At 43.6% G+C, this 18,237-nt stretch overlaps 1 protein-coding gene across 5 annotated transcripts in view; it reads right to left on the reverse strand.

Annotated features, from left to right (window-relative positions):
- The window catches only part of ZNF608 (zinc finger protein 608), an 87,985-nt gene extending 83,042 nt beyond the window's left edge, over positions 1 to 4,943 (reverse strand). For 2 of the 5 annotated variants that reach the window (XM_027652582.1, XM_027652586.1), the window contains exon 1: positions 739 to 958. The gene's annotated coding sequence lies outside the window, so the exon portion shown is untranslated. Of the gene's footprint in view, positions 1 to 738; positions 959 to 1,844; positions 1,939 to 2,844; positions 3,160 to 4,916 lie in introns of those variants that run through there. The other 3 variants (XM_027652585.1, XM_027652583.1, XM_027652584.1) reach the window with 3 other exon arrangements.
- Positions 4,944 to 18,237: the final 13,294 nt, after the last annotated feature.

The raw sequence follows: 18,237 nt of genomic DNA on the forward strand, positions 1-18,237 counted from the left end.
CCAACACTTACAGTCTCTCTTAAAAAGCTATGTCCACAAAAGAAAAAAAAAAAAAAAGAAAAAAAGAAAAAATTAACTACATGATTCAAATCCACAAAGCTCAGGAAATACAGTCTTAGAAGTGGTGCCTAGCTGTTGGAGCACATGTTGTAATCTAACCCCTTGGACCACCACCTAAGCACGAAAGAGAAAAAAGGAAGGACACGGATTCACTCTTCACTGCATTCCATGGATTTTGTGGCTTTAAACCAGACCCTTGAAGTTTTGTGACTCTCCTATATTATCTTTTACCCCTCTTCCACTTAATCTCTTGGGAGGGGGAGGAGAGAGCGCTAAGGGAAGTGGGAAACCTCATTTTCCTTGTCACGATACAGCTTCTGTTAAAAACAACAACCTATAAACACAAATGTTTACTGGAAAATATTAAACTCCATAGGTTAAAAAGAAGAGAAGAAATAAAAATTCCTTTAAAAAAATATTCTTAAGATAACAGTTCTAAAAGCATTTCTAAGGTACTCCTAGGTCACAAAATTGTTAGGTCTGTTAAATATAGTATTACTGACTGTACAGGAAACTGATTAAGACATACACTTTAAGTGATCTGCACTAAGGTGGCCTCAGTGACCGCAAATGAGTGTGTGTTTGACAAAGCTTAGTTAAAACGATTTTTAAAGGGATCTCTCCCTTTTACAGTCGACTGCCAAAATATTTATACATATATATATGCATAATGCTTACCTTTAATCCTTCATAATTTTTTAATTAAACCAGCAAATCAAAATGCTGTTCCCACTCGTCTCAGCAACAACTCTGTGCCTCATTTTACTTAAAGAGCAAGTGATCAAGAAGTAGAAAGCAAGTATCATCTCAGCCAGTATAAATCGGTCAATAACATATCTCCCCCTAGTTTGGCACACGGATCAGAAGTCCTTTTTTGATTTTGTTTGTTTGTTTAGGTTTTTTTCCTCCTTGTTTAAAAAAAAAAAAAAAGGAAAGAAAAAAGAAAAAAAATGCTGTGCCTCACAACTTTACCAGCTGGTAGGTAGTATTTCACATTCAGAAGTGAAGCATCAAGGACCAGATTTTTGTTTGTTTGCTTTTCCTGAATAAGCACCGAGAGGTAATAATCATCACAGTAATTTAAAAAAAAAAAAAAAATGTTTCCCCAACTTCACACTCCGTCTTCAGCCCCGGACCCGGGAGCCATCGTGATCAGTAAGTAATGATCCCATGAAACAAACCTACAGGCGCCCGGGTGTTACAAGACAGAATGTGCTAACATCGGGATAAATTAGTGAAAGGGAGGAAGGAAAAAAAGAAGAAGAAAGGACTGAAAATCTGGGCTGGATTCCGCCTGTTAGTTGGGAAGTGGCATTTTTTTCGCCCGTCCTGACAGATCTGATTTCTTGAAGTAACTTGAGGGGAAACGGGCGGGGGAGGTGGGGGAGGGGGAGGGGGGGCGAGGAAGAGGAGGAGGAGCGGGAGGGGGGAATCACTGATCTGATAAACCGGTTATCAAAACATTTTGTGGGAGGGGAGGAAGGACTGCGTGCTCTCAAACGAAGTAAATTTTCCCAGGGGTAAGATTTCGGGGAGAGGGGTGTCTGTCCCCGTCCGTTCCTCCCTCCCCCTTCCAGCCTTAGATCAGCTCTTTTTAAAAATAGGAATACAAAAAAAAGCACAGGCACGCATCAGAATTTCGAGTTGCTGTGTCGGGAAAAAAAAAATAATAACAACGAAAAACCCGTGAGCTTGGGCTAATCAGTCATGCGGTAAGTAATTCAGTAATTAGAGTCCGAGGAGATAAAGCAGGCGACCTTTCTGTCAGGACAGATCGCTCCCACCTTATTGTCTCGGCAAACCTCGCAGTCTACCGCTATCCTTTCTCCCTTCCCCTCCCCCCCCCTCCCTTCCCCCCCTCCCTTCCCCAAGTCAGACGGTCTCGGAGCTTTAGCTTAGTATTTTTAATTAGCCGGCGATGGGAAGCTAAAAGCCGTAATGAATTGCCGGTGGCGGGAGGGCGGGAGCGGGGGGTGTGGGGGAGGCGCGGCGGGTCCCGCCGCCCGCTCGCGCCGCCCGCGTCATGTGACGCCGTCGGGCTCCATTGGCCGCCGCCAAGATGGGAGCCGAGCGCGGCCGGCGGGCCCGGCGAGGCTGTGACCGCCGAGCAGCACACCCAGCCCGCCCCGGCGCTCACCGTCGCCCCCGCGCCGGGCCGGCGGCAGCTCCTGGAGCCCCGGGGCTGCCCCCCAGGAACGCCCCGCAGAGCCCCTCGCCGGCTCCCCGGAGGGCGCCGCCACCTCGGGGCTTTCCCTTCCCCGCGCCTCGGGTCTAGGGAGACCGAGACGGCGCTGGAATCGGCCAAGGCATCAGCCACCGACGGGCGACCCCACACACGCACCCCCCCCAGCTTCAGCCTCGCGTTCCTGGTGTCTCCGTGTGACTGGCGAGGTGCCTCCCCGTCCGTCGGTGCCCCATCGCTTCTGCGAGCGAGCGCCGTGCTCTCGGGACCGAGGGGGGCGGGGGAGCTATACAGGGTTGTCTGTAATGGTGTCACTTTTATTCCCCCCCCCCCCCCCCCGCCTTGCTTAGTTAAAATCCCAAAAAGGCACTACGCTTTAACGCCCCCCCAAGTGCACCGTCAAGTATTTGTGTGGCTACACTGCTTTCGCCCTCTTAGTTCCCTCAAATAACTCACCCTGTTTGTGGGATTTATTTTTTTTTCTCTTTTAAAAATCCCAAAGAACCCTAGTTAACTCCCAAAACTCTTTAACACTCCCCTTTGCAGAGAAAAAAAAAAAATCCCCTCTAAGTGCTATAGACACACCACGCAACCGTACTTACGGTCTGTATTGGATCGAGTTGACCTTTTCCTTCTAACTGCATTGAGTGTGTTTTTGTTGCAGCCGCTTTTTATTTTAGGAAAAAAAATCTAATGTCTTCAACAGATTTATTGTGTTTGGAAGAAGAGAGCACCAAATAACCATGAACCTTCCTTTCTTTCTAGAAACAAAATTAAAACAACAAAAATAAAATATAATAAAACAAAATAAAAACGGGGCAGAGAAGGCAAAAACGGCATGTGTGTCTGTCCCCTCACAGGCTGACACGCTCACAGGGGACAGGGGCGCTGCCCCCACGGCAGCGGCCGAGGCGGGGGAGTGGGAGCTCCGCTCCGCGCGGTACCTGAGAGGGACTTTTCTTTGTTCGCGATGCCCTTTCCCTGCCGCCCAATCAGAATCCAGCTTTTATGAAACCAGGCCCTCCGATTGGCCCGCCGCTCCTCCTGCCTGCCGGCGAGGGCGAGAGACAGAGACACGCACTCGCTCACTCGCACGTCGGGCGCTCACTCACTCGCTGAGACACACTTCGTACACACACGCACATCGTACACACACACATACACACACACATACACACACACACGCAGCCCCTCGCTACGGAGCCCTCAGCCTACACCGAGCCGGCAGCCTCCTCGCTGCAGCCAGCTGCAAATCGTGTTGCCCATTTCAATTATCCTATATAACATTTAGGGCTTAGGGAGAGGAGAAAAAAAAATGAGGGGGAACAAAAAAAAAAAAAAAAGAGGAAAGAGAGCGGGAGGAAGGAGGAAAAAATAGAAAACCAAGGTGGAGAGTAGCTCTGCCAAGACTTACATGTCGGGAGGAAGACTCCCTCATTTCTTTTTAATTTAATTTCAGGGCAGTTTTCGAAGCGATGATGAATGATTTTTCTGTGCCGGTTTCAAAGAGGCAATTTAGAATCTCAGTCATAATTTTTAAATGCCCCCTCATTCAAGATTATAACAGCTTGAAGCCAGCGAGAGAGGGCTGCTGGTACACATGTGCGATTATTTTCGTGCTTAGCGGAGGAGAAAAGCAAACAGTGTCCGGGGGAAGGGGCTGAGAGGAGGTTCAGGGCAGGGCAGCACCCCCACCTCTGCTTGGGGGGGGCACCGAGCCGCTGCTCTGCTCTCGAATCAGCGCTCTTTCTTGCATCAACTTTCTGCAGCTCCTCACGTATTTTATTACATGCTCGTTTTTACAATATGGCTTAAGTTAGGCAGGTCGGGTTTTATTCTTTCTTTCTTCCTTTCTCCCCCCCCCCCCCTCTTTTTCGGAAGGAGGGGGAGCAGAAAATAACCCTTTTGTTTCCAGACTGCTGATTTACTGCCGCACTCACTGAAGTGTGAATGCCAGCGACCCTATAACTACCACGTGAACATCCTTTCACAGGAATTAGTAACACAAATCTTCCCTATCGGGCTTTGTGTAGCTCGAAAATATCCCCCTTAATCATTCCTTTTGTTTACGTTGGGAGCCATTATGCTACACCACTGCGTTAAATTGCGTTTAACCCTTAGCGGACGGTGGGGGTGGGGGTGGGGGCGGGGTGGGGGCGGCCGCGGCCGCCCGCGGGCACCGAGGGGGGCGGGACGGGACGGGACGGGACACGGCCCCTGGCCCCGCAGGCACCCTGTCCCTTTTCATACACTTAAGCACGGTCTATTTTATTTTTTTTTTCCTCTCTGCCCCCTCCCCCCTCCCGCCTTTTCACTTGATCTCTCTGGGACTGATCTCCCTGTGAAAATCGATACGGGATGTTTTTCTTGCCAAACGCACGCGTTGCCCAAGTCAAGGTTTCCGGCGAAAAGTCAAACCGTGGCATTTACGATGTCCTGCACACCCATGACAGGGTGACAAAATACCTCCTTTGGACCTCATCCAGCTGAGCAAAGCACGCGCGTTCGTGCCCCCGTTTTACACACTTCCCATCCAAGGGGCGATTAGCGGAGAGGTACCGGAGGAACAAACCTCCCTGAACCTGCTTCGCAGCGAGGGCTTTACAGAAGGTGAAACAAGCCGTGTGGGGGTAAAATCCGCCCATGGTGTGGCACCCGACCATGCCTTACCCACCAGGTCACCACGACTACGGGCCTCGAGAGGAAAGGCTGCCCTCCCGGTCCTCTGAGCCCCAGCTCCCGATTGCCCCTCCAGCCTCACACTGCCGGCACTGGGGTCACCAGCACACGCGCCCTTGGGAGGCCTTGGAGCTGCCCGAACTAAAACCGCTCCAGTTCTGGTGTATAAACACTTCCCTTTCACAGTCTGATAACGAAGAGTTTATTAGCAGGGATAAGTTCATTGTCAAGGAGGCCCTCGATCGCATTAAATTTTTAAGCCATTACAAAGGGGGGAAGGGAGAAGGGAAAAAAAAAAAGGGCACAGCATGTGTGTAGCGCAAACAAAAAATGCGGAGGTGTGAACAGTGAACACATCTTTGCCCTCCTGCCCGGGCCTTCAGACAACCCAAGGATACTCGCAAGGAGGGCCTCCGAGGGGCCGCTTCCCAGCCGGTGTGGCAGCGGAGAAGGCTGGAGACACTGGGAGCCTCCGGCCAGGGAGGGGCCACAGCATTTGCAATTCGTGGGGGAATAAGCATGCATAATGTTACAAGGTATTGAAAATTGCTGTTTCCCCGGGATAACTCTTGGTTAATGTCACTCAGTGGTTAGCAAAATTTTTAAGATCAGCAACACCAAACCTACTTCTTTTAGTCTACTTAGTTGTGCATCACTATTGCTGTTCCTCTACTGTGTGTATTTTTGAGATGTAGGTAATGGCCCTGATTTTTCAGTATCGACCTCTGTTTAGACACGTTTCACTTTGGGCTGCTTCTCGTCTGCAAAATTACAGTCATTTTCACATTATTATACAGTGAGTAGGAGACAGTTTGTATTTAGCGTTGGGTGGGGGAAGGGGTATTATGGGAAGTGATCTGCTACGGTCAGCACATAATTTCAGCCCAAAGAAAATTGTTTCTGAATAGATGGTCTGTTAACTAGCCAAGGAACAGTCACTGGAAGAGATTGCAAAAATGCCTCTGCTTTATCTGCCTTACCACCATCATTTTAATTTTCGAAAGCAACGGTCAGTGAAAGAGCTGCTTCTCCAACCACAGATGACAACTAATGGGTAAAATATCGTCACAAACCTCCTCAGATCACAAAATTCGCAGGGGAGCATCCCCTCTCGCCTTTCTCCCTCCTGGCTTTTGTGTATGACTCTACAGGGAAGGAGCCTGCCCAACGTACTGTATGATTACCGAAGCAGGGTTTTATTTGTCCATTTCTGTGGCAGAAATCACGAAGACTGCTCGCAGGCCCGAAGACTGCAGCAGCCGATTCCCAGGAGCGGCTGCAAAAAGACCACTTAACTCACATTGTCTCGTCAGGTTGAAAACGTCAGTATTTCAAAAAGCGTCAGTATTTCAAAAAGCGGCCAGTGCCCGCTGCATTATTTAGTAGTTTTCCCGACTTAGTTTCTACCTGCTCGCCAAATTAAATCACAACTTTGTATTCCTGTACCTTTTACGAGACAGACAGAAGGCCAATAAATTAGTGATGTTTGTCTAAAATAGGAAATCCGGCGCTAATTGGTGCAGCTGCACACCGCTAATAATCCCGAAGAGACGCCCACCCTCCCCGGTCCCCCTTTTCGTTTTTGTTTTGTTTTTAATCTTGCTAGGCGTGTGCAAAATTGCCGGCAAATGTCTCCTTTTTTAGCTGAAGGGCTGCAGAGCCCTCATCCTTCCCTGCCGGGTGGTTTAGTCCCCGTTTGTCCTTAGGGATCGCCGCTCTCCCGGGGCGGCCCGCGCGCTACTCGCGCCTCCGGGCGCCCGGCGGGCAGCGCCCAATCACCGCGCCAGAAATCGCTTTCCCGGGCTGCCATTGGCTGGGCCAGGGCGGGGGCGTGGAGCGGGCGGTGGCCGCGCGCTCCCGCTGTGCGCGCTCCCGGCGGCCCGGGGCACCTGTGTCCACAGGCGGGATTCCCGGGGAAAACGCGAGATACGGCGAGTGCTTGTCCACTGACAGCTTCGGGAAGGGCTGTTTTCAGTCCTCGCCGGGGCCCCTTTAGCCCTAATAGGAAGAACTTTAAGATCACTAGTGTTAAATTTACTGATGTCTGAAAATGTCACCCAATCCCACTGTCATTTGCAGCACAGCCTTAATTGCTTTCCCTCATTAGACCTCTTTCTACTGCACCCCTTTGTTCCTGCAGGAGCACGGGTACATGTATGTGCTTCCAATCTCAACGTTACAAACAGCATGTCTGCAGACGTGTCTGCAGAACCGTCATTCTCTTTCTCTTCAACTTTTGCACTGAAGAGAGGACAAAAATCTATTTCTTGTCAGGACTTATTTGTTAGACTAATTGGGTAAACAATGAGTGGCGTTTCTCTCTCAAACAACGTTTTGCTCGTAAAGGGTTTCTCACAGCAGATTTGAAAATAGTACACTGGAAATTGTACTGATCAAAAAATTTTGGATTAGCATATCCTTAGAATCCTCAGAATGTATCAGACCTAACCCACAGTCTTATGGACAACTTTTAATTGATGTGGGCAAGCTAGTGGCTCTGCAGATTAATTGTGGGTAATTTATGACAGCATTGCTGACTGCCAGTGATCCATAGACCAGAGTGTGGGAACTGGTGATACAAACGTACAGAGGAGTCATTATGCACTTGGCAGGTATTTCTGATACCACTTTCTTTTTTTGGTAATGGTAACAATATTTCCTTTTTCTTTAGAACAGTTCGTAGACTCTTTTACATTTATCTGTGTATTCCCAAGGAGTCTCACTTTAATATCTAATTTAGAGGTCAGTGTCTCTGATGTTTCAGCACATAGATATAGGTTATATATGGAAACGAAGTGCCGCTATGTTGTTTATTGAAGAACGACAAAAATGGCCAGGCAGCTGACAACTAGAAAGAACGATTTATGAAAGAGTCTCTGTGTGTGTGTATTTATTTGGGGGAGAGAAGAGTGTAAAAGGCAAACAGTATAGAAACTATCCTTCTGAGAGCACAGGAAGAGAAGAGGAGAGGAGAGGGGAGGGGAGGGGAGGGGAGGGGAGGAGAGGAGAGGAGAGGAGAGGAGAGGGAGAGGAGGGGGAGAGGAGAGGGTGTGGCAAGGGAGAGGAGGGGAGAGGAGGGGAGGGGAGGGGAGGGGAGGGGAGGGGGGAGAGGGGGGAGGGGAGAGGGGGGAGGGGAGGGGGGGGAGGGGAGAGGGGAGAAGAAGAGAAGAGAGAAGAGAAGAAGAAAATCCTAACAGTGAAATGTGCTAATCAGTGAAATAAAAAATATCCCAAAGTTCTTAAATCCCATGGTTTAGGATTTGAAAACTAGGCTGGAAAAAGCCTAGAAATAAATACTATGGGGAATTACTCCATTTTGGCATTAGAATTGACTGAATGACCTAGTAATAACTCTTTTTAATTTTGTAACTTAACAGTTCTGTGAAGTTGTGCTGTAGAATTTGAACTACAAACCTTTTACCCAGAGATGAGTATAGCCTCTGGTTCACTGTATAGATAGTCAATTTATAGTCAAATAATTTAAGCAGCATATTTATTTATGTAGTACTTTGTGTAAACATTCAGATAATATTAAAAACAAGTATTTCTTGTATAATAGAGAGTGTGCTATGAGAAAGGGGCAGTACACGTTAAAACTTGTCTTTTGTCATAGCCTTAGCACTCTATAGCTTAGTGTTTCACAGCCGATTATAATTTGTAATAGAAATGATGAATACAGATATTCAGTATTTTAGTAGGTCAGCATCCACATTATAGTTGTGCTAAGGTGAAAAATATACAAAAGGACAGTGACTGGGTGCCATACTCCAGATTTTCTGAGAGAACTACTGAGCATGGGGAAATGAAACTGGGGCTTAGTGAACAGGGTCAGATTGTTTTATTAGAGAAAATGTTAGGAATCATGGGCCAGGGAGAGGAAAGGTGAGTCTTGAAATGGAATTTGCAGAGAAATAGCCACTTAGGCATAAGGAGTCTGTAGGAGAAGTGGGTTTGAGAGGGATTTATCCAATGTGAAAGGAGAACAAGTAGCATAAAGTTCGAAAAGCAGAAGGAAAAGACCAGAGATAAGATCAGATATCATATACAAGGAATAAGATAAAGTTGACTAAGTCACAGAGTGTGTAATGTCTGGCGAAGTGAGGAATGATTCTATGAAAGTTTTCAAAGCCAAGGTTAGGTATATCATCCTTGGGGGAGGAAGGAGGAAACATCCTGCTAGATTTTTGACAGAAAGGAGCCTGAAGAGGAATGAGCCTTGAAAACTCACCAAAAAAGTTATCAGAATGTATTTGGGAGTTGACACCTGGTAGAATTAAAAACTGCAGCGGTGTGGAAGAAGAAAAATACATGCTCTGGGAGAAGACAAATGCCTGAGAGTGATCTTGATAATCAGGATGAGAAGCATTTTAACAAAGTAAGTATGTGGGCTACTGGAACTGCAAGTGGAGAGAGTATCCCTAAGAATGTGTCTACGTGTACCAGGGCAGGCAACTGTGCCCTCTTACTTTCCTGACTGTCCTTGTTGGTCTGTTGTTGTTTCCTTTGCTGTATTGGGTAAGGAGAGAAACATAAAGAGAGCTTCCTTCTGTCAACTGCACAAAAAAGATCTGCTGGAAAAGAAACATGAGAAGATAGGGAGCAAGACAGTAGGAAAGAAGCAGGGGGGAGGGGGTTGAGACCAAGAGAGGGAGACAGTAAAGAGGACAGTGTAAATACAAAAAGGGAAGAATGATCTCATTACTGTGGAGGATGGGAATTGGGGCAGTCTGTTCTCAGCTGTGTCATGCATGTGACCATGGTCCTGTGACTTGGCCATCTTGCCTTGCAATGGTAACTAAAGCAATGCATGAATGTTAGAACATCCTGAATTCCTTAGTGAAAAATAATGCAGCTATGTTTTTGAGTGGATGATGAGACACCATCAGGTAATAGATTACTCGCTTTCAAGGTTTACGTTCTCTATGGAGCTACTTGAAACATTAGAGAACTGTATTCTTGAAGTTTGAGATGACTCATTGAGCCTTTAGATATTTTCTGCAGAGGCATGGTTGCAAAAGTTTTATTTAAAAAGAGAAGAAACCTGATAAATAAAGAGAAAAATAAATTAAAAAATCTCCAAACAATGCACAGAGTAAGAAGTAGTTGTATGACAGCAGGGACCATGAAGCTTAGCTGGTATTATACACAAGATCTTAGGGAGGCGGTGGTCCTTCATCCTTGAGACGTGCCCTGCCCAGCGCAGCTGTGTTCTCAGTAACATGGCCTCAATACTTATGACTGCTGCTTGTTCTAGAACAGATGTATTGGTCACATAATCTGACCAGTGGATGTTTAGGATTGTGTGGAGACAACATTGATGGAAGCGTTCTAGGAGATGCAGATGGTGGCGGTAGATGACCCATGATTCAGATCGGTATAAGAGAGTAGACAGCACAATGACTCTGTAAACACTGATCTTTGTACTTTTCTTCAAGTGTTTATTTTGCCAAACTCTTTTATGGAGTTTTCCGAAAGCTCTGTGTGCCTTTGCTAAGCTGTTGTCTATCTCTCCATCAATCTTACCATCCGAGGAGATGATGCTACCAAGGTAATTAAACTGCTGGACTGATTTGAGCTCTGATTCACCAGTGGTTATATGGGGATGAAGGAAGACTTCCTGAGGTGCTGGTTGATGGAGAACTTCTGTCTTCTTTAAGCTGACTTCCAGCCCTGAAACAACATCTAAGCCTTGGCCATATTGATCATCATAACTGGTCTACTCTGGCCTCCAATCGGGAGGTCTGGAGACACACCATCTATAACGCTGTGGATACTTTTGAGAACGCACGCAGGATCACCCTTGAGGAGAAAAGACAATGCAGAAAGAATTGTGCCTTGCAGAATTTACCACCTAAGGAGTCTTTCTGCTGTGCCTTTTGCAACCGGACATGCCTATCTCGTATTGGCCTTTTTAGCCACCAACGTGCTTCCAACAAACGTGGGTAGAGCCCTTCCCAAACTTTGTTCGCGAAGCCCAGCCATGAATGAATTACACACAACAGCTGTGGTACAAGAAAGTAACAAACATCATCATAACTTCATTCTTCTTATTAGGGAAAAAAGTTGTGATTGTAGCTAAACTGAATGCATCACATATGTCTGTTTTAGAACAGTGTCATGTGCTCTGGCACTGTTTGTGTCAGACAACAAGGCAGAGGTGATCTGTTTGGCTGCTGACAATCTGGACTTTGAAACCTGGGGGTCTTCTCATTACAGAGCTTCTGCTTCCTCCCTTGTAATTTCATGTAACAGTGATTACTTACCTTACAGGGTGCCCTGAGGACTGTGTTTGTTAAACATATTGAGATCAAGTGTAATGTGATTAAGAACATCTGCATTAGATTTAGACATGTATTGCAAATAGCTACTATTAAAGCAGAGCTTCCAGTGACTGAAACTGCTCTCTTCTTTGGGACTAGAGAAAAGAATGACAAGTCCCAAGAGTCACACAGGGCTCTCAGCTTTATCTGTCTTATGTAAAGATGCTCTCTGCTTTCAAACCCTTTAAGCAAAGATGGCAGCAGACTTTTTGTCTTGATCCCTGAACTGCCTGCGGATGTGGAAATAAGAAAGACTTGATGCACTTTTTGTGATTCTAGTGGAAGAAATCTTGAATCCCTTGGAGATGTATAGGAATGTTTCTGGACCCTAAGGTTTTCTGTGGTGTCTTGGAGCTGGAAATGCTGTTTCAACCATCTTACCACAGATAGACTATAAAAGAATCTGGAAGAAACTCTGTGAGGATCACTGCTTCTGCAGATTGTATCATAGCTCATATTTATAAAAAATGTCCAGAGGATTTCCAAATTGTACTTTAAAGACAAGGATACTTACGAACTATTCCATATTCTGGATCATGGAATATTATTTTGCAGAGTACATTCCTTCTCTTTCTCTCTAGATTTTAAATTTAGGATTAAATTATGACTAAATTATTATTATGATTAAAATGATTTTTATTATAAAATTTTGCCTTTTAATTTTGCACTTCTATAAGTACACAAATGTAATGCCCTCAGAATTAAAACATTTGTGTTAATATGTTGCTCAAAGCAATATGTTGCTCAAAGCACAGTTTTATAGCATTTAAACTGTGTTGTTGGGTTTTAATTTTAATGGTGATATTAAAATATATCTGTAAGTACATTAATTTTAATCAGGTGTATTAAAATGAAGTTGTTTTTATTTGGAGAAATGAGTTCATATGAACTGTTTCTAGTTGTAAATATTTTCATCTAACACTGTATTTTGCAGGTTAAAAGCATTCCCCTGAAGTCAAATAAAAATTTGTAATCAAATGCAGGCCAACTCTCTCTTGTACTGCTGCTCAAAATGGTGAACTAGTTCTGAAATATAATCTGTTAACATGTTATTAATGAAAACATTTAGCACTGAGGTGAAGGAAAAAAACAGGGAAATGCACTTTTTTCTGGAGAATATTTGCTGTCTAAGCTTCTTGGTTATTCTTTGTTAAAAATAGAGGTTATATTTTGGGGAAAATATTGTTGACAAGAATGTATTGCAAGTACAGAAAATAAGTGGACAATTGCTTCTACGTGATTATTTTGCAAGAAATAAGTATGAGTGTTGAGCACTGCCCTTATCATATTAATAGTTCCACGGGGTTTAGGATGAAGAAGAATGCCAGAGCATGACCTTAAGCAGAAAATACATAAGTAATATCTGCCCAACATTTTAATATGTTCACATACTTCATAATGATCAGAAACTTCCACGAGTACTTCGCTATATTCATACACTGTCACAACAACTCAGAATACAGATAATTGTTCCTAAGTTCAGTTCTCCAGAAGGTATTTATAGAAAGAGCTTTGAGGAAAAAGTGATTGTGTTCCTTTTATTTCTTTCTGTTTTAGCCTTATTAAAAGGAGAAATTATGCATCTGAAAAGAAAAACATGAAGAGAAGACCCCATTGCCATTACTTTAGAGAGCTGAGATGTGGAGAGTGAAAAGCCATTGGTCTCAGTTTTAACTACCACAATGGCCTTTTATGAGAAGGATTAGATACGCCTAGAGCTGGTGCAGCATTCAATGCTGCCCTGGACAACAGTCTGGAAAGAAAGACGATAAAAATCAGTTTGTCATAAGGTTAAATCACTACAGACTAGCTAGATTGGCTTTTCAGACTGTTTTTCATTTGGAGAAACAAGGAAAAAACAGAAAGAAGTAGAGAAATACGGCTTTAAAGCTGCTTGGGTTGTTGGTGGGTACATTTTTACCCTTCTCTCCTTTTTTTATTTTCCCTCCTGCAAGATGTAGCATTCAGAAAACATGTTGAGTGAGTTGAGGCATTAAAAAGATCAGTCTTTCATTGCTGAATGAAAGACTGTTGTGCGTGTGACTCACATACTAAACAGAAATCTACCTTCAAAGCCTATTTTACTGCCTAATTATATATACACAAAATGTAGCTGTCTGTTTCAATCAAATCCTAGGAAAAAGAATAAAATTCCTCTTAAGCTGCAATTTTCATGGTTTTTCATAACCTTAGAACACACACTGCTAATGCAAAACTGGGAAGTACAGCTGCAAGGTCCAGATAAGACACCAGTCATTGTTTTGTATTTTTTTTTTAATTATTACTTTATAAAGACATTATACCTCCTACTCAGAATGAGGAAAATTAGTGTTCTTTCCTTTTAAGTTTGTTTTAGTTTGGTTTGGGATTTTTGTTGTTGTTGTTGTTTTGGGTTTTTTTTGGTTGGTTGGTTTTTGATTTTGTTTGGGGTTTTGTTTTGGTTTTTGTTTTTGTTATGTTTTGTTTTGTTTTTGGTTTTGGTTTGTTCGGTTTTGTTTTTTTCCTTGAAATCTTGTTGTTATGCATTTCAGGAACATCCAACAGCTGTGGAAAAGTTCTTTTAAGCAGTCTCTGTTAATAGCAAGCTCTCAGGAGGAATCTAGGAATTCCAAACCTCTACAGACCTTTGTATTGCAGTGAGCACTCCATATGAACAAAACCAAATATAGTGAAAGAATGCACCATAAATTATAAAATAATTTCTGGCAATCAGCTCTCTTGGAAATTTTCAAGCTGGATAACATGTGTGAACCATTTCTTTTATGAGAGACAGAAAAATCCTAAGCTGATTTGAGCTCTTCCTGCAGTGTGTGTGCTTGTGTGACTCTCTATATATGCATACATATATATAATTTTTTAATCACATACTATTCAGAGGTCTTTTTAAATAACTTCAACTGTAAAATTTGATAAGCCATTACTAATTTACATCCTCTTCCAGATGCAAATCATTAAAATGAAAAAAAAAATGTTTTAATGGCTTAACCAATATATATCTAATTGCTCCTTAAAAGTTTCTTACTCTGAAAATATCACTGGTCGTCTCCCTGGGAGACTGCAGCAGTGGAGATAAACATTTACTCTGCCAATCGCTGTCCCAGTGGAAGAGGTACAGCCCATCATGTGTCTGGGGTTGGTATGTCGTATTCCCCCTTAAGCTGAAGAGTCTCTAGATCATTCCAACCAAAATTAGGCAAATTAGCAAAACTATTTTCCCCACTGTTTAAGTAGTTGAATCCACTTAGGAAGAAGTGATTTAGAGGGGGCTCTTTACTGGAAGAGGTGATATTTAGTGATTTCTGGGAAGAGACATGGGAGTACAGTGATAAACAAGTTGCAATAGACTTAGGAAATAATTCTATTTCATCTGCAATGGTTGTTTACAGCCCAATAGTCATATCCTCGAGCTGCCTCTATTGTTGTTAAGCCATTGATTCTAGTAGAATATTCTTGCTAATTACTAGAGGGAATAAGGTCAAAACTGGTCACTGAAAATTTAATTCGAACCCACATTTTCTGTTCCAGTCACTGGCATTACTTGTGGTCACAAAAAGGCTGATCTCTCCAGAACAGGGCAAGTCTGTTAATTACAGAATTAATTAGATAAGGGCCCTGACATGTTCTGCTGTGCAATGTATGTGCATTCAGCCAGAAAAGTTTCTGGCAAACTTTTCTCCTACCTAATCAATGTCTAGTAATTTGAACTCTGACATAATGGAACGGTGGGATGAACGGGTGAGATTTAGGATTTCTGCTCGGTGTGGTGAGCTTGCAGGTTAGCTGTATTTCCGAATGCCCTGGCAAATGGGTGTACAACTCGCGTGAATTGTGTCTTCTCTCTCCCAGACTCGTTACAATGGAGGCTTGTTGAACATGATGACTGTACTTTAGACAGACAATAGGTATGCTAAGGAGATCAGCTGAGGCTACTTCCCCTACCTACCTGAAGGGAGGGAATTTGGAGAACAAACACAAAGCAAAAGACCTATGGATCAAGTGAAGTTACTGCAAAGTATGCAGGGGTGTGACTTTACAGCACACTACTGCACTTTCTCATGTCGGCATCCTCTGTGCATGGCAAGGGTGCAGGTCACACAGACACTTCAGCTACTCTAACTGCTAGCTGCTGCCAAAAGGGGCAGTCCCATTCTCTAGGGCCCCATTTTCCCACTTTTTCTCCAGCCCTTCAAGTTGTGTGGTCTCATCCTCTCCATTGCACAGCTCTGGCACTCATTTGACCCCTAAGTGAGTCAGTGGAGTTTGTTAAGCCAACAAAAACTGTTGACTGTTTTGTGGGGTTACTTTGCTGCTGGCTCAGTGAACTGAATGAGCACACTCCGCAGTCAGAGGACAAGATGTGTCGCCTCTAAAGGTGTCAGTGGTAGCATGTAGTGGGAGTGAGTGTGAGGAAATGGAGACCTGAACAGAGTAAGACCACTCCTTTTAGTTGCAGTAAACCATCAAATTGGACTTGATGTAATTTCATCTCGCTGTACTAAAGGACAGAAACCTGCCATCACCAGATCTGAGGGTCAAATTGCAAAAAAAAAACGCAAAAAAACCCTCCCACATTTTAGACATAACCCAGTCCCATTTCTTTTTCCCAAATCAGGCTGAGACATACTCACGAAAGCATCTCATTCAGAAGAACAGGTAAAAACTTTCAGTCTCCAGGGATAGAAACCCCTTCTTCTGGCATGGCTACAGTAAAAACAAATGATCTGCCTCTGTCCTTAGAGCATCAGCGCTGTGAGGGATTAAGTGCAGAAGAATGACTGTGCTGTAAATTCACAACAGTATACTTTGCAATAGCTTCCTCAGTTAAAAAAAAAAAAAAAAGAGGAAAAAAATCAAGGTGGAACTCATGGACACTTGGAAAATCCTAAGCAAATGAAGGGAAGAAATAAACCGGTTTTCCTAGCAGACTAGGGAGGTTTGGCTGTTGGATCAACAAATGTAATAGATGATGAGCTGAGCTGAAGGTGGTAAATAGTTTGGAATAAAAATGGTTTGGAAAAGTCACAGAGAATATTCAGGCCCAGGCTATTGACTACAGAAGGTTTCAAAATTGTAAGAAATCTTAGAAATCTAAAGTAAATCTTGGTATGACTTGGGAGTGAAGTGTGTCACAAAGTGACCTGATTTCTTTCCATGTTATAACCACTGCCCTCAGGCAGGCTGTTTATCTGTTGACTGGACTCACCCATGAGGACTATTTCGTGCTCTATCTTCCTTGGCACTCAGTGCAGCAGTCTGGGATGCATTCACTGGCACACAAGGAGCCACAGATTCATATTTTTTCACAGAGGATTTCAACACTCTTATTTTTCACAGTGAATTTAGCAAAACCAGAACTGTTTAGTGACATTGCTGACATTCATTTTGTCTCTTCATCTCTAAAGCTGAGCATGGATAAATATCTCTAAAAGGCATCCCTACTCTTAGGACTGATATAGACTTAGTATTTATTGCAAATCCATAATGGGGTATCAGTCATTCAATTAATCAATCAATCACTCAAAAAAAAAAAAAAAAGAACACACACAAAAAAAAGAAAGGCACAGAAAAACATTATCAGGTTGTTATGGTGATGGAACTTTAACTGTGGTAATAATTCCAACCTTACATAATACTATGGCATCACCTAAAGCCAGTGGGACAGGTACTAGTACAAATGGCAAGCTGAATATGAGTCAGCAGTGCCCTGGCAACCAGGAGGGTCAACTGTGTCCTGGGGGGCATCAGGCAAAGCATCGCCAGTCGGTGATGTCGGGGATTGTCTTGCTCTGCTCTGCACTGGTGCAGTTTTGGGTGGCACAATATAAAAGAAAATCTTAAGCTGTTAGAGATCATCCAAAAGAGGGCCACAAAGATGATGAAGAGTCTGGTGGGGCAGCCTTTTGAGAAGCAGCTGAGATCACTTGGTCTGTTCAGCCTGGCGGAGACTGAGGGGAGACCTCATTGCAATCTGGAACTTCCTTATGAGGAGAAGCTGAGGGAACAGACACTGATCTCTTCTCTGTGGTGACCAGTGACAGGACTTGAGGAAAAGGCATGAAGCTGAGCCAGGGAAGGTTTAGATTGGTTACTAGAAAAAGGTTTTTCGCACAGAGAGTGGCTGAACACTGGAACAGGCTCCCCAGGGAAGTGTTTACAGCATCAAGCCTAACAGAATTCAAGAAGCATTTGGACAACACTCTCAGGCACATGGTATGACTCTTGAGGTGTTGTGTACGGGGCCAGGAGCTGGACTTGATGATCCGGATGGGTCCCTTCCAACTCAATGTATTCTATAATTCTATGATTCTGTGACTTTAGTCTTGGATAAAACCAGTGGTAAACTGATTTCCAGAGAAAATGTGGCACTGCAGGCATGCAAAGCCCTGTCAGTCAACTTCTAACTTGCATTAATTAGGTTTTTGGGAGCAAAAGAGAGAAAAGGGAGACTAACACTTCTTTTTTCTTTCAAGTTTTTTTACCTTTTATTTTCCACAAAGATTTGGTTTGGTTTATTTATCATAAACACCCTTTTAGAATATGAAGCAGAAGCCCAAAATATTACAGAGATATCTAGTAGACAAACTGCTAGATAGATGGATAGTATGAACAAGTGCAAGTTCAAATATCATGTATCAAGTCTGTGGCAGAACTAGGAGCACAGTCAAAATCATTGAATTCTTAGCCATTTTGTAAGAGATCACCAGAGTGCGGGTTTGGAGAGGGCACTGTACAAGAAATACAAATCCCTGCTATTGCAGCAGAATATGTATTCTACATACTACTGAAAGACTGTAGCCCACAGAATTCATTCCCAAGTTCTACAGCAGGTATAAGACCTATATCCAAATATGGAAAGACACACCAGTTTGTCCAAGGCAGACTTTTTTTGTTGTAGTTCCCTAATTTTTAAAAAACATTAATCTAGTCTTTTTGACCTGTCAATATATTCTCAAGACAGAGATAACTGACTGCAAACTTCATGTCACAAAAGGGTTT

Source organism: Corapipo altera, unplaced genomic scaffold, assembly GCF_003945725.1.
Source record: "Corapipo altera isolate COAL_440 unplaced genomic scaffold, ASM394572v1 61286, whole genome shotgun sequence".
Taxonomy (NCBI): domain Eukaryota; kingdom Metazoa; phylum Chordata; class Aves; order Passeriformes; family Pipridae; genus Corapipo; species Corapipo altera.